General features: G+C 42.7%; 1 long non-coding RNA gene across 3 annotated transcripts in view; it reads right to left on the bottom strand.

Moving 5' to 3' along the window:
- The window catches only part of LOC143831291 (uncharacterized), a 115543-nt gene that overhangs the window by 95941 nt on the left and 5973 nt on the right, over nt 1-13629 (bottom strand). For all 3 annotated transcript variants that reach the window (XR_013228797.1, XR_013228795.1, XR_013228796.1), the window contains exons 2-3: nt 7124-7190; nt 1775-1948 (exon numbers count right to left, since the gene is read on the bottom strand). This is a non-coding gene — a long non-coding RNA (uncharacterized LOC143831291). The remainder of the gene's footprint in view (nt 1-1774; nt 1949-7123; nt 7191-13629) is intronic.

The following is a 13629-nucleotide window of genomic DNA, read 5'->3' as shown; positions in this document are numbered from 1 at the left end:
ATGATGCTAAGCAGGTACCTTCAAACGGACAGGAGATGACTATGCAAGAGACTCCTAAAGAATCCTCCCTCAAGACAGCTATTCATCTAAACGAGAACAAGATACTGAAAGATTTGACTGATGCCACTCAGAGTCTACACAATTCAACTCTTCTGGAAGAGCCTTAATTTAATTTAATTTTATTTTATTATGTTTTTATTGTTATGTTATTTGTTCGATTTATTTCCCGTCGCTCCCCAAGGGCTCACGGCGGGTTACAATTTTTTATTAAAACCCTAATAAAACCCCATAAAACAATAAAACAACCTCTGCATAAAACCAGCAAGATGTCAAAGGGCCCAGCGGGAAATCCCGTCCCAATCTAATCAGAACCATAATCCATCCTAAGGGAAGAGGGAGAAGAGAAAGGAAGGGAGAGGGTGCTGATGGAATTCACTACCACCGCTTCTATAGGAGGACCCTGATCTACCTGGCCACCTGGCCTCACCCATAGACCTGGCGGAAGAGCTCTGTTTTGCAGGCCCTGCAGAAAGCAGATAACTCCCGAAAGGCCTGCAGCTCCTCCGGGAGCTCATTCCATTAGGTCAGAGCCAGGACCGAAGTAAAAGGGCAAGAAAGCCAAGAACCCAAGCTCAACAGAATACCACTTTACTGAAAACAAGCAGTAGCTTCTTGGAGTAGACATGTTCAGGTGCTAGGAGTCAAGTGAGTGACTGAAAATGTGATGGACCTCTCTTTGGATTCACATGTGATTCAGGCTGCTAATGACCAAAAATCACCAGCAAGATCTTGTGCTTTGCCAAACCCCTCTGCAGTCAACAAACTGTTGCACCTCTAAATGCCTTTCTATTCAGCCTAATGTTTCTGGGACTTTTCTGGTACATGCCAATGGCACCTGCGGCCTATCACCTTTTCAGTTTATTAGTGCTTCCAAGACAGAATGGGCAAAATTGATCCCTAAAATCACTCAGAGCCATTTAACACCTCCACTTTACTTCCTTCCATTTGAAGGGAGGGAAGCAAAACAGAGGTTTTAGATGACTCCCACCCATTCCAAGAAGGAAGGATAAAAATTGATCCCTAAAATGGCTGGGAGCCATTTTGACCTCACAATAGGGCATGCACCTGCCTTGCTTCTAAGTGGGGGAAGTGAAATGGAACGGCTCAAACATGGCTGTTTTTTTTGGGGGGGGATGTGGGTTCAAGGGCGTCTATTCAGGTACACTCCAAACCTAAAAAGTGAACTGGAATTTCTGGTTTATGCCTACCGCTATTGGCGATTGAAGATTCTACTAAGAGGTATCTAATGTATCATTCTAATTCCTAAGCTGAAGAAGCAAACTGCTTGGGTTGGGTTGGGAGTAGAAGAGAATTCAATTCTTATTCATTGTTTTAATTGTAAAATGAGAAATCTTTTTTAATGAGCTTTTCTGGAACCCGCTGCTTTGGACATTTAGATAATATTTTAAAACTATCTTTAATAGACAAAGGGAAATGTGGGATGTGCTTGTCAGTTTCCTAATGTCAATACCCATAGAGGATGGCCTGCCTATCATAAGCAAATTCTTATATGCATCAAACAAGAGGGGGGGGAAGCCACCACTTGTTAAACTTAATTTAAATCCTGTTAACTGCCTTCATGCTGGTGTTCTATAAATATGGAAATTATTCGCTCACAACAGGCCACTGGTTAATATTCATCAGTGGTTCAAATAACAAACAGAAACGTCCTTCATTAAAATTTAAAGGAGAAAAAAAGCACTTCTCACATTACCCCATTGATGAATGCAGTTCTCCCCGAGATAGACTCTTCCGGATACAGCTCCTTTGTTGAATTTCAAGTTCATAGTAATTTACTGAGTGGTTATCTTATTCAATGAAGCTCCAGAGTAATGCCTTTAGCCTGAGATTCCTGACAATAGAGCAGATTTTCTTCCTTTCTGTTCTGCTGTATATTTGAGAGATGATAAAATGAGGAGATAATAATTAAATTAAGTTTAGTTTTTTATGTGCATGATACAAGAAGAAACTTAACGTATACAGGAAGAATGATGTGGTCAAAGCACATAAAATTTATCTGACATCATGATGATTATATTGCCAAAATGAAAAAAAACTCACATTTTTTAATGAAGGGGAACCTGATTCTGCAGTAAAAATGGATTATTAGGGAATGGGTCTAACCCTAACTGTAAGCACTTTCCTCAGCCCTACACATTTTGGGGTTAAGTTCCTAAGATGGGTCTAGCATGTGGAAAAAAGCTAAGGAAAATTGGCAAACATATGCATCCATTCTTAGACTGCCATAATGCTGCTGTAAAATGACTAATCTTCAGCTAATGACACATGCATGAAACTATAGGCTAATTCAGAAAAGAAAAAGGTTGACAAATTACTGGTAGGGTTGTGCATGTGGGGAAAATATCGGTACTTATTGGATTTGGGGTTTCCTGATTTGGTACAACTCAAATCAACCAAATCACTGATTTGGAATATTAATTCCAGTTTGGCCGATTTGGCCAAAACACCAGACAGTTGATCTCCAAGGATCAACTGTTTTGGCTGTTCTCTCCCTCCCAGCCTTCCCAGACAGCTAAGAGCCAGCTCTTCACTGCTGGGAAGGTTGAGGGGGGAAGAGGCATATAAAGGAGCTGCCAAACTGCTAGAAAGGTTGGAGGAGGCATAATCAACTAATCTACTCCAACTGCTTCTCTTTGAAGTTTAAACTGCTTAAATTGCGATTTATAGAGTCATAGGCCCATTATGCACGGCCGCCAAAACGGCGATTTCGGGTCACATGGAAAACGTGGAGGGGGAAGACACGAAGCACACCGTTATGCACAGGATGGGGCGCGACAGCGGCAAAACCCAGAGTAACCGATTATGCACGCAGCGATCCCCGCGCCGCTTCTGGTTGTGCCCCGGTCACCCGGAAGCTGCACTTTCTTCTGCGTTTTGCTAACACGGCTTTTTCGGTGACATGCACCGGCCAGTTGCAGCCAGCTCTGTGCGTTATCGGTGATTTTAGTCGCCTCCATTCCACCCCGAATGTGCGTTATTCCCCCCGTGCATAATGGGTCATAGAGTTGGAAGGGGCTATACAGGCCATCTAGTTCAATACCCTGCTCAATTTGGATGCAGCTGATTCAGTTGGTTTAAACTACAAGGATTAGTGATTCGGCCTGGATATACCTGAAAAGTACCAGAGTCAATGCTAATTTGGGTCTTTTAAGGCTTATCCAAGCTGAATCATCCATCCCTTGTGGGGTTCAAATATAAAATCATGGAAGGTGCCATTGAAAATAGTGACTCATTCTCTCTACTCTAAATTAAAAACATTCTATCAGTACTACTGTTGATTGTCCGGTTGACCTCTGGAATGAGGAATGACCCAGGCAACTGACTCAATTGGTTGCAGGCATTCTGTCTAAGGGCTAAGAGCCCAGGAAGCCCCTTGGTGAACTAACAGGATGTGGACAATGAAAAGACAACAGAGACAGCTAAAGCCACCACGTACAGGCTAGAGTTCATTTTAAGGCTTACTCTGTGGAAGTGATGATGGCAAAGAAACAATATTTCTCTGCCTTCACTGTATCCATACAGGGTATACCTCCAGATCTTTTCTGGGTGGTCAGGACCTCTTGGGGATGGTGAACAGGTGCATGGAGAAATTCTAAACTGAAAATTAATCCTAGCAAAATGAATGGAGATGCTACTGGTGGGGGTGAAGGTTTGACCCCAAAACGGAGATCACTCTTGACCTGGATGGAACAGGTTCAAAGCTTGAAGGGTACTGCTGAACCCAGGTTTCCTGTTGGATAGGTGGCAGTGGGGGCCAGGGGGGCCTTTCACTAGACTTCTAGGTGGGAAAGATCTTGCAGTTATGGTGCATGCTCAGGTATTCTAGAATGCATTACTGAATACACAGGGCAGACCTTAAAGACTGTCTGGAAATGCAGTTTGAGCAAACTGTGGCTAGAATGTTGACTGGAGTGGGCCATAAGAAACTTCAGTCTTGTTCTATCTACATTGCCTCCCATTTGCTTTCAAGCTTAATTCAAGATGCTGATATTAACCATTAAAGTCCTACAATTATTGGGGCCAGCATACCTGAGAGACTGCCTTCTCTCATAAGAACCTGCCTGTCTACTATGGTCATCTTTTGTTGTTGTTAGGTGCGAAGTCGTGTCCGACCCATCGCGACCCCATGGACAATGATCCTCCAGGCCTTCCTGTCCTCTACCATTCCCTGGAGTCCATTTAAGTTTGCACCTACTGCTTCAGTGACTCCATCCAGCCACCTCATTCTATGTCATCCCCTTCTTCTTTTGCCCCCAATCACTCCCAGCATTAGGCTCTTCTCCAGGGAGTCCTTCCTTCTCATAAGGTGGCCAAAGTATTTGAGTTTCATCTTCAGGATCTGGCCTTCTAAGGAGCAGTCCGTGCTGATCTCCTCTAGGACTGACCGGTTTGTTCGCCTTGAAGTCCAAGGGACTCGCAAGAGTCTTCTCCAGCACCAGAGTTCAAAAGCCTCAATTCTTTGACGCCCGGCCTTCCTTATGGTCCAAATTTCACAGCCATACATTGCAACTGGGAATACCATAGCCTTGACTAAACGCACTTTTGTTGGCAGGGTGATGTCTCTGCTTTTTAGGATGCTGTCTAAATTTGCCATAGCTTTCTTCCCCAGGAGCAAGCGTCTTTTAATTTCTTTGCTGCGGTCCCCATCTGCAGTTATCTTGGAGCCCAGGAAAATAAAATATATCACTATCTCCATTTCTTCCCCATCTATTTGCCAGGAATTGAGAGGGCTGGATGCCATGATCTTCGTTTTTTTGATGTTGAGTTTCAAGCCAACTTTTGCACTCCTTCACCTGCATCAACAGGCTCTTTAGTTCCTCTTTACTTTCTGCCATTAGAGTGGTATCATCTGCATATCTGAGGTTGTTGATATTTCTCCCAGCAATCTTGATCCCAATTTGTTACTCATCTAACCCCGCCTTTCTCATGATGTGCTCTGCATACAAGTTAAATAGACAAGGTGACAGTATACACCCTTGCCAAAATCCTTTCTCAATTTTGAACCAATCAGTGATTCCATGCCCGGTTCTCACTGTTGCTTCTTGACCTGCATATAGGTTTCTCAAGACACTCTGGTATTCCCATCTCTTTAAGAACTTGCCACAATTTGTTGTGCTCCACACAATCAAAGGCTTTAGCATAGTCAATGAAGCAGAAGTAGACGTTCTTCTGGTACTCCCTAGCTTTCCTCATGATCCAGCATATGTTGGCAATTTGATCTCTAGTTCCTCTGCCTTTTCAAAATCCTGCCTGTACTTCTGGAAGTTCTCAGTCCACATATTGCTGGATCCTAGCTTGTAGGATTTTGAGCATAACTTTGCTTGCATGAGAAATGAGTGCGATGGTGCGGTAGTTTGAACATTCTTTGGCATTGCCCTTCTTTGGGATTGGAATGTAAACTGACCTTTTCTAATCCTGTGGCCATTGTTGAGCTTTCCAAATTTGTTGGCATATTGAGTGTAGCACTTTTACTGCATTGTCTTTTAAGATTTTGAATCGTTCCACTGGAATGCTGTCACCACCACTAGCTTTATTGTTGCTGAGACTTCCTAAGGCCCATTTGACTTCACATTCCAGGATGTCTGGCTCCAGGTCAGTGACTACTCCAACGTGGTTATCAGGGATGTTAAGCTCACTCTTGTATAGTTTCTCTGTATAATTTTGCCACTTAAAAAAATCTCTTCTGCTTCTGTGAGGTCCCTACAATTTTGGTCCTTTATCATGCCCATCTTTGCATGAAACGTTCTCTTCATATCTCCAATTTTCTTGAAGAGTTCTCTGGTCCTCCCTATTCTATTGTTTTCTTCTATTTGTTTGCACTGTTCATTTAAGAAGGCATTCTTATCTCTTCTAGCTTTTCTCTGGAATTCTGCATTCAATTGGGTGTATCTTTCTCTTTGTCCCTTGCCTTTCACTTCCCTTCTCTCCTTAGCTATTTGTAAAGCTTCCTCAGACAGCTATTTTGATTCCTTCCTTTTTTTTTCTTTGGGATGGTTTTAGTTGCTACCTCTTGTACAATGTTGCGAACTTCCGTCCATAGTTCTTCAGGCACTCTGTCTATCAGATCTAATTCCTTAAATCTATTTGTCACCTCTACTGTATATTCGTCGGGGATATGATTTAGTTCATACCTGAGTGCCTAGTGCTTTTCTCTACTTTCTTCGATTTAAGCCTAAATTTTCCAACAAGAAGCTTGTCCTCTTTAGAGCCCACCATCTGAGGCTAGGTGAGCGGCATTCTAGAACATTTTACTTTGATTTTATATTTTATTGTGAACCATTGTGAGACCTTTTGGCGAATGGCGGTATATAAATCCAACTATAAATAAACAAACAAACAAACAAACAAACAAACAAACAAATAAATAGTCTCACCGAAACTTTGGAACTCCCTCCTAAGAGACATTAATCTCATCATCTGTTCCTCTTATCATTGTCTTCCAACAGCAGGTGAAGATTCTTTTTTTTTTGTTTGGCTTGGTATATCCTCTAATAAATGTTACTGGCCCTGAGGCCATAATAAATTTGTTAAGCTGTCCACAATTAGATGTCACAACAACTCAGAGTTAGTTCAAAGACTTCTTTAACAGGAAAGTCTTCAGTTGTAATGCCCCACATGGCTCTTTCATCAGATGAACAAACTGGTTCATCAACGTCTGATTGCAGTAATAGTTAGTGCAGAAATAAAACAGAAAGAAAATGAAAGAAAGGAATACACTCAGAATATTTTGATTTTTAGAAGCAGCAGCACTGGGTTTTTTACCCTGCTTTTCACTATCTGAAGGAGTCTCAAAGCAGCTTACAGTCGCCTTCCTTTCCCTACAACAGATACCCTGTGAAGTAGGTGAGGTGGAGAGAGGTCTGATAGAACTGCTCTGTGATAACAGCTCTAACAGGACCCAGCTGGCTGCCTGTGGAGAAGTGGGGAAACAAATCTGGCTCTCCAGATTAGAAGCTGCCACTCTTAACCACTACACCATGCAGTTTGCTGTTATTTTATTCTGTTTGCCATCATTTTAAATAAAAACTATTCATATACTTACTAAGATTCTCTTTAGCTGATCTAGCAGTGTCAGGGAGTTGTATCCAATGTGGGCATTGTGAAATCATCTGCAAAATTACAATCCCTCATTTTAATGATAGACTTCAATACACAGGTGCAGTTTATAACCCACAGATGGGGATCTATCCCATTTCTCCCCCCCCCCCCCATCGCAAACTTTGTATTAGTAATGTAAAGCAGATCACGGGGAATAAAGTGCCATCCTAAGCAGAGTTACAACTTTTTAAGCTCCTTTCCTTCAATGGGTGTTACTTTCCTGCTTTGTAGATAAAGCAAAAATTTGATGACAAACAACAAATAATGAGGAAGCCGGCAGCCAGAATTAAAAGGATTTGAGTCATTTAACTGTTTGCTCCAACAGATGGCAAACACAGTTCAACATAAACAACCGCAAAATAATTAGTTAGGAATCAAGGAACCAAACCAAGGAGCTGTGTTAAGTAAAACAATTATCTAGCACATTGATCAGGAAAAGGATTTTGGGGGTTGGAGAGGGGAATGCACTGTATGGAAGAACAAGGGAGGGGACAGGAAAAAAATGCTGTATTTTTAAATATTGCAAAATACTTTATGTGATGATAGTTACCTGAGACACGCATATCTAAAAACACGTGTATGTAAAGGAGACATTTTCCTCCCCATATTCTCCTTATACCAACTAGAGACTTCTTGTTGTTACCTTCTGGGTGTTCTCTCACTAAATGTGGCCTACCTGTCATCTGCAAAGTCCTGTTCCCTCACAGTATTTGCTCCCATTTCATGGAAAAGACTCCTTGAAGGAGTAAGAGGACCACTGTCCGTTAGGAGGGAAAGTAATGGTATTTTATTCACCAGAGCTTTTAACCAGAGAGCCAGTTTGGTGTAGTGGTTAGGAGTGCTCACTTCTAGTCTGGCATGCCAGGTTCGATTCTGCGCTCCCCCACATGCAACCAGCTGGGTGACCTTGGGCTTGCCACGGCACTGATAAAACTGTTCTGACCGAGCAGTGATATCAGGGCTCTCTCAGCCTCACCCACCTCACAGGGTGTCTGTTGTGGGGAGAGGAATGGGAAGGCGACTGTAAGCCGCTTTGAGCCTCCTTCGGGTAGGGAAAAGCGGCATATAAGAACCAACTCTTCTTCTTCGTCTAACGGAGTATACGTTGAAAGGATTTTATTAGGTTGCAGAGAGGAGTTTGGGTTTTGTTGTTAGATGTTTTCATTATGGCTTGTAAGCCATCCTGAGACATAGGGAAAAGTGGTATACAAAGATTTTAATCAATAGTTGATTTGCAGGCATGTCTGTTGTGGCGGATGGAGGACACTGACAATTAGATGGTTTAAACATGGCCACAGCTTTTATTTAACACATGCCAGGTTGGCAACCAAAATGGGCACGGTGGAAGGAGCTTTACCCAGCGGTATGACTGCAACCTTCTGGCCCAGTGGTCAGTGATTCCCCCTGCCCCCTTTCCCAAGAGGCAGGTCACCCCTGAATGCTGAGCCCTTCCAAGGGAGGTGTTCTCTCGAGCCATCGTGCCTCATTTGGCAGCATGCCACAGCATCAATTGGTGGCTGCCCATACGGCAACCGCTCTTTCATATACATGCTAACAGTATTAGTGGCAATCAGTGAGACTGCTATTTGAGAAATACCTTGTTTTACCCTTGCATTGGATTTCCATTGGATGCTACAAGTCAACACTAGGCTTTCCACATTTGGGCTGCTTCATCACTTCTGGGGAAAACCAAGTATACCAAGTATACCCAAGTACAATTTTTAAAACAGAGTGTAGAAAGGGTTGCACTGATTTGAAGCAACCTTCAGCCCTGAAAAGCATATCTAACAAAACTCTGTGGGGGTTGATCAATTTAAATCCTGGCAATTTAGCTAAGTTACAGACTGATCTGAACAAGCTGCATTTCCCCCAGATACCCAGTCTTCCATAGCTTTCAGCAAAAGAATATAGCTCCCTGCTTGGTTTCTTCACTAAATTTATTATCAAGAAAACAAAAATGGAGTCAAAACTACAAGGGAGGTCAAACTACAAAGACAGCTATATGGATCCTAATAGCCATTTTCATATGTTTCCCCCTTCCTAAAAATGTTGTGAAATCAGTCATATGACAAAATAAAGACAGACATAACTGTATAGAATGATGAATTTTACTTTATTGCCTCACAACTAGTGGCTAGTGTCTGACAATTGCTGACATCGCTTTAGTTAAACCGACTAACCTGGTTTCTGGAAGACGCTTCACTCTAATAATACATCAGGAAACAAAATGGCAGTTGACCAAATGCCTCTGTCATAACAGTGCAACTTACATCAAAATTGAACCGATATTACCACAAGTAATTGTTCTTCACTCTCAGTCTGTTATGTTTGGCTTTTCACAAGGCTTGGGTAGAAACACGTGATCAGTCATGCCAAAGATTTCTACATTTTTGCAGTAATCCCTTAAAGGTAAAGTAAAGGTATCCCCTGTGCAAGCACCGAGTCATGTCTGACCCTTGGGGTGACGCCCTCCAGCGTTTTCATGGCAGACTCAATACGGGGTGGTTTGCCAGTGCCTTCCCCAGTCATTGCCGTTTACCCCCCAGCAAGCTGGGTACTCATTTTACCGACCTCGGAAGGATGGAAGGCTGAGTCAACCTTGAGCCGGCTGCTGGGATTGAACTCCCAGCCTCATGGGCAAAGCTTTCAGACGGCTGCCTTACCACTCTGCACCACAAGAGGCTCTAGTAATCCCTTAGGACACTTGAATTCATTTGCAGAGATTAGAATAATGTGCACTGCATCCCTCTTTTTAGTTTATGATGTTAACAAACACAGACAAATTACTGAGACTAAGGATGTAAAGTTGGACTAATCAAAACCTGAAACCAGTACACTCTTAATGCTGAATGTATTAGGGATTCCAGTCACAAACAGTTTTCTGAAAATCAGCTTGACTGTTTGTCCACCTGTTTGTGGCATTTGGGCAAGCACTACAATGCAATTGGCTTTTGGGGCATGAATGTTCTCCGGTCCTGGCCCCTACCTGGTGGAATGAGCTCCTGGGTGAGCTGCAGGCCCTGCGGGATTTGCCAGCTTTCCGCAGGTCCTGCAAAATGGAGCTCTTCCACAAGGTCTACGATTGAGGCTGGGGTCAGCGAATCAGGGACATCACCTCTCCCCCTGGGAGTCAGGAAGTGTACATAGCTTTCTTCCATTATATCCGTTATTATTAAGGGGTCAGGTGGGGATTTTCTGCCATCATGTTGGTATTTTTAAAGTCTTAATGGGGGTTTTAATGTGTTTTAATGGGGTTGAGACTACTGCGGCCCACCTCGAGCCTATAGGGAGAGGCAGGAAATAAATCGAATAACAACAACAACAACAACAACAGGAAGGGAGAGTGGGTGTGGGAACATTGAGTCTGCCCCCTTCCCTGCCTCTTTATAATTGCCTGGTTGTCTGCATAGTGCAACCACAGGGAGGTGTGTACTCCATCTACATCCTGAAAGCAACATTTCTGATCCTGTGTGTGTGTACAGCCACTTTCTCCATTAAGTTGCACTCCACAGATGATTGGGCAAGTGTTTGGAGGTTGGGTAAGGCCAATGTGATCATGCCCAGTCCACTATACCTTGAGTCAAGAAGTATAAGGTGGGATCTGTAGTGGGTTATATAGAGCAGGACCTGCGAGGTAGATCTTCTCTGGTAGGATGGGTAGTCCAGCAGGAGATGATGCCTCCTTTCCTGCACTTGGGTAAAATTGTGAGTGTATACATTGATGTGTGTTATTGCGTGACCACAAGTGCAGCCTGACATTTTGACTACAGGTGATATTGGTAGACAGGAAACATACAAAGGAAAGTAGAAAAGTGTAAATATATAAATGGTGACCAGAATCAGAATCAACCTGAACTGGAAGAGACCACAAAAGGTCACAAAAGGTCACAGAGCTAGAAGAGACCACAAAAGACCACACAAAAATCACATACACCTATGAATATGGCCAACAGGGGGATCCTCACACTGACACAGACTTCTCTGTTCAGAAATAGCCCTATCATTGGATAATCATAAATGTGACAGATTTCTGGGCAAGGAGTAACAATGGTCACAGAATGTGGATAAGGACATTATATACATTAAGCTATTCTAAACAGAATACAGCTTGAAGAACAGTTCTAAGTGTCTTCAGATAATAATAACAGCTCAATTAAGAGTAGAAGTTTTCAAAATGGCAAATCATTCAAATCCTTTCACCTTTATAGTAAAGCAAATGGGATGATGCCATGCTCCAGATCTGATACAGATCAGCAGACACCTAAATCAAACAGGAAGGCAGAAATTGATCAAGACAATCCCAGTGGAGGTACGAATCAACAATGAGTAGCCAAAGGTCTGAAATAGATTTCCGATTGCAGCTTGTATAACAAAAGCAATGACTGGTCTCCAGTGTTTTCATTCTTGACAGCAAAATAAATGAAACCTAATACTTTGGAAAGGTGGAATGTGTTGCAGATATTGTGAGCTCATATATGTTAGGCATCCATCCACAAATTTTGAAACTAATAATAGTTAATGGTTTAACTTAATATACCGTATATACTCGCATATAAGCCGAGTTTTTCAGCCCTTTTTTAAAGCTGAAAATGTCCCCCTCGGCTTATATGCGGGTATTAAAAAGAGCTGCCAGACAAGACAGGAAGGTGGGAGACAGGTATACTTGCCTGAAGAGCAAAAGCAGGCACAAAGGAGAGAGGCAGCAAACCCGGGAGGGAAGGAACAGTCTCCGCCTCCCCCTCTCTCTGCCTTAACAAGGCTAGCAGAAGGCCAGCATGTGCAGGAAGCTGCAGGAAGCTCTGAAGCTCTCTGAACAGGGAGCAGGAGGAGGAAACGCCCCTAGAGGAAGGCATGGAAAGTGGAGGGAACAGAACACCCAGCTAAGAAGAAGGGAAGCAGCACAGGGCTGGATATCAAAAGGCGAGACTGTTCTGAGGGAAAGAGGGAGGAGGAAGGGGGGAAGAAAAGGGGGGAAAAGATCCTGCCCAAAACGGGAGGGGGTGAGGGGAGGAAACGAGAAAAAGCCGCTACCCAAACACCACCCTCGGCTTATATGTGAGTCAATAAGTTTTCCAGCATTTTGGTGTGAAATTAGGTGCCTTGGCTTATATGCGGGGCAGCTTATATGTGAGTATATACGGTAAGTTCACATAATACAAAATTGTTAGTATATTCTATGTGGACCAAGGCAGTGGAGGGGATTTTGCCCATTTCCTCTCCCCATTGTGGTGGTAGTGGAAAGTATTATCAAGTCACAGCTGATTTATGGTGACCCTGTAGAGCTCTCAAAGCAAGAGACAGTCTAAGATGGTTTTCCATTGCCTGCTTCCACATCATGACCCTGGTATTGCTTAGCAGTCCCTCATTCAAATACTAGTCCTGCTTAGCTTCTGAGATCTATTAAGATCAGGCTAGCTAGTTCAGGACCCTCCGCCTTTTCCCTACATCGCAGAAAGAAAACAACTCTCATAACGATTGGAGGCCCTCAGCAATGACAAAGTCTACAGCATGGGAAGGAGGCTATGAGATAAAGGAACCAGCACAAATCACCTCTGTACACATTATTACAGGACTCTTTTTCCACTTGCAGAAGATCTTGTGTGAGAGCATTTCTGCCAATTCTCTGAAGTTGTTTCATTCCCCTGCACCACATTTCATGTAGTTCCTAAAGTTCCCCCAGTTTTCTCTTTTGGAGAGTGTGGAGCAATCTCAGTATTAAAAAAGTGGTAGAAGGAAAAATCCCTTCCTTGGACTCATTCTATTTTACATTTGACAACACTGTTGAATTTCCATCCAAGTTTTTAAATTCTATAGCTGAAAAGGAAGCTGGTGGAAGCCAACCACTACCTTTGTTAGACAAGATGCAATCTAAAATAAATTATTCCAGATACTTAAGCACTTCATATTGATTTGTACCTCCTCTAGGTCCCCCCCCCCGCCGATGATTGATGCTTGCCTTCTTATTCAATTTAAGTCTTACGTAATCAATATTGAGGCTTTTAATATAAAGGTGAATGTCTCCAAATGACTGACAGGTTAGAAAGATTTTGCCCAGGTCCCTTTCTGGAATGAGCATTGAAACAGCATGTACTAATGGTTAAAGGTAAAGGTAAAGGTATCCCCTGTGCAAGCACCAAGTCATGTCTGACCCTTGGGGTGACGCCCTCTAGCATTGTACTAATGGTTATATTAGACCAAAAAGTAAAATCTAAACCCTCTATAAATGATATACTGTATTTTTAATCTGGAGAAAGAATTGTGTTTTATAGATCTGCGATGCCATGTGGGTTATATTTTCAGTGCTTGTGTTGAAACAGAAAATCAGGCTGGCATTTTAAAGGATAAGAGCCTCCGGAGAGGGCAGCATATAAATATAATAAATAAATTAAATGCTTGCTGAATATTTTTGTGATTATAAAGACCAAAAGGGATGAACTATAGAATATTTGA

The sequence above is a fragment of the Paroedura picta genome, chromosome 3 (genome assembly GCF_049243985.1).
Source record: "Paroedura picta isolate Pp20150507F chromosome 3, Ppicta_v3.0, whole genome shotgun sequence".
In the NCBI taxonomy this organism is placed as follows: Eukaryota; Metazoa; Chordata; class Lepidosauria; order Squamata; family Gekkonidae; genus Paroedura; species Paroedura picta.
Note: the sequence above shows the minus strand (reverse complement) of the source record. Positions and strands in the feature narration are given on the sequence as shown.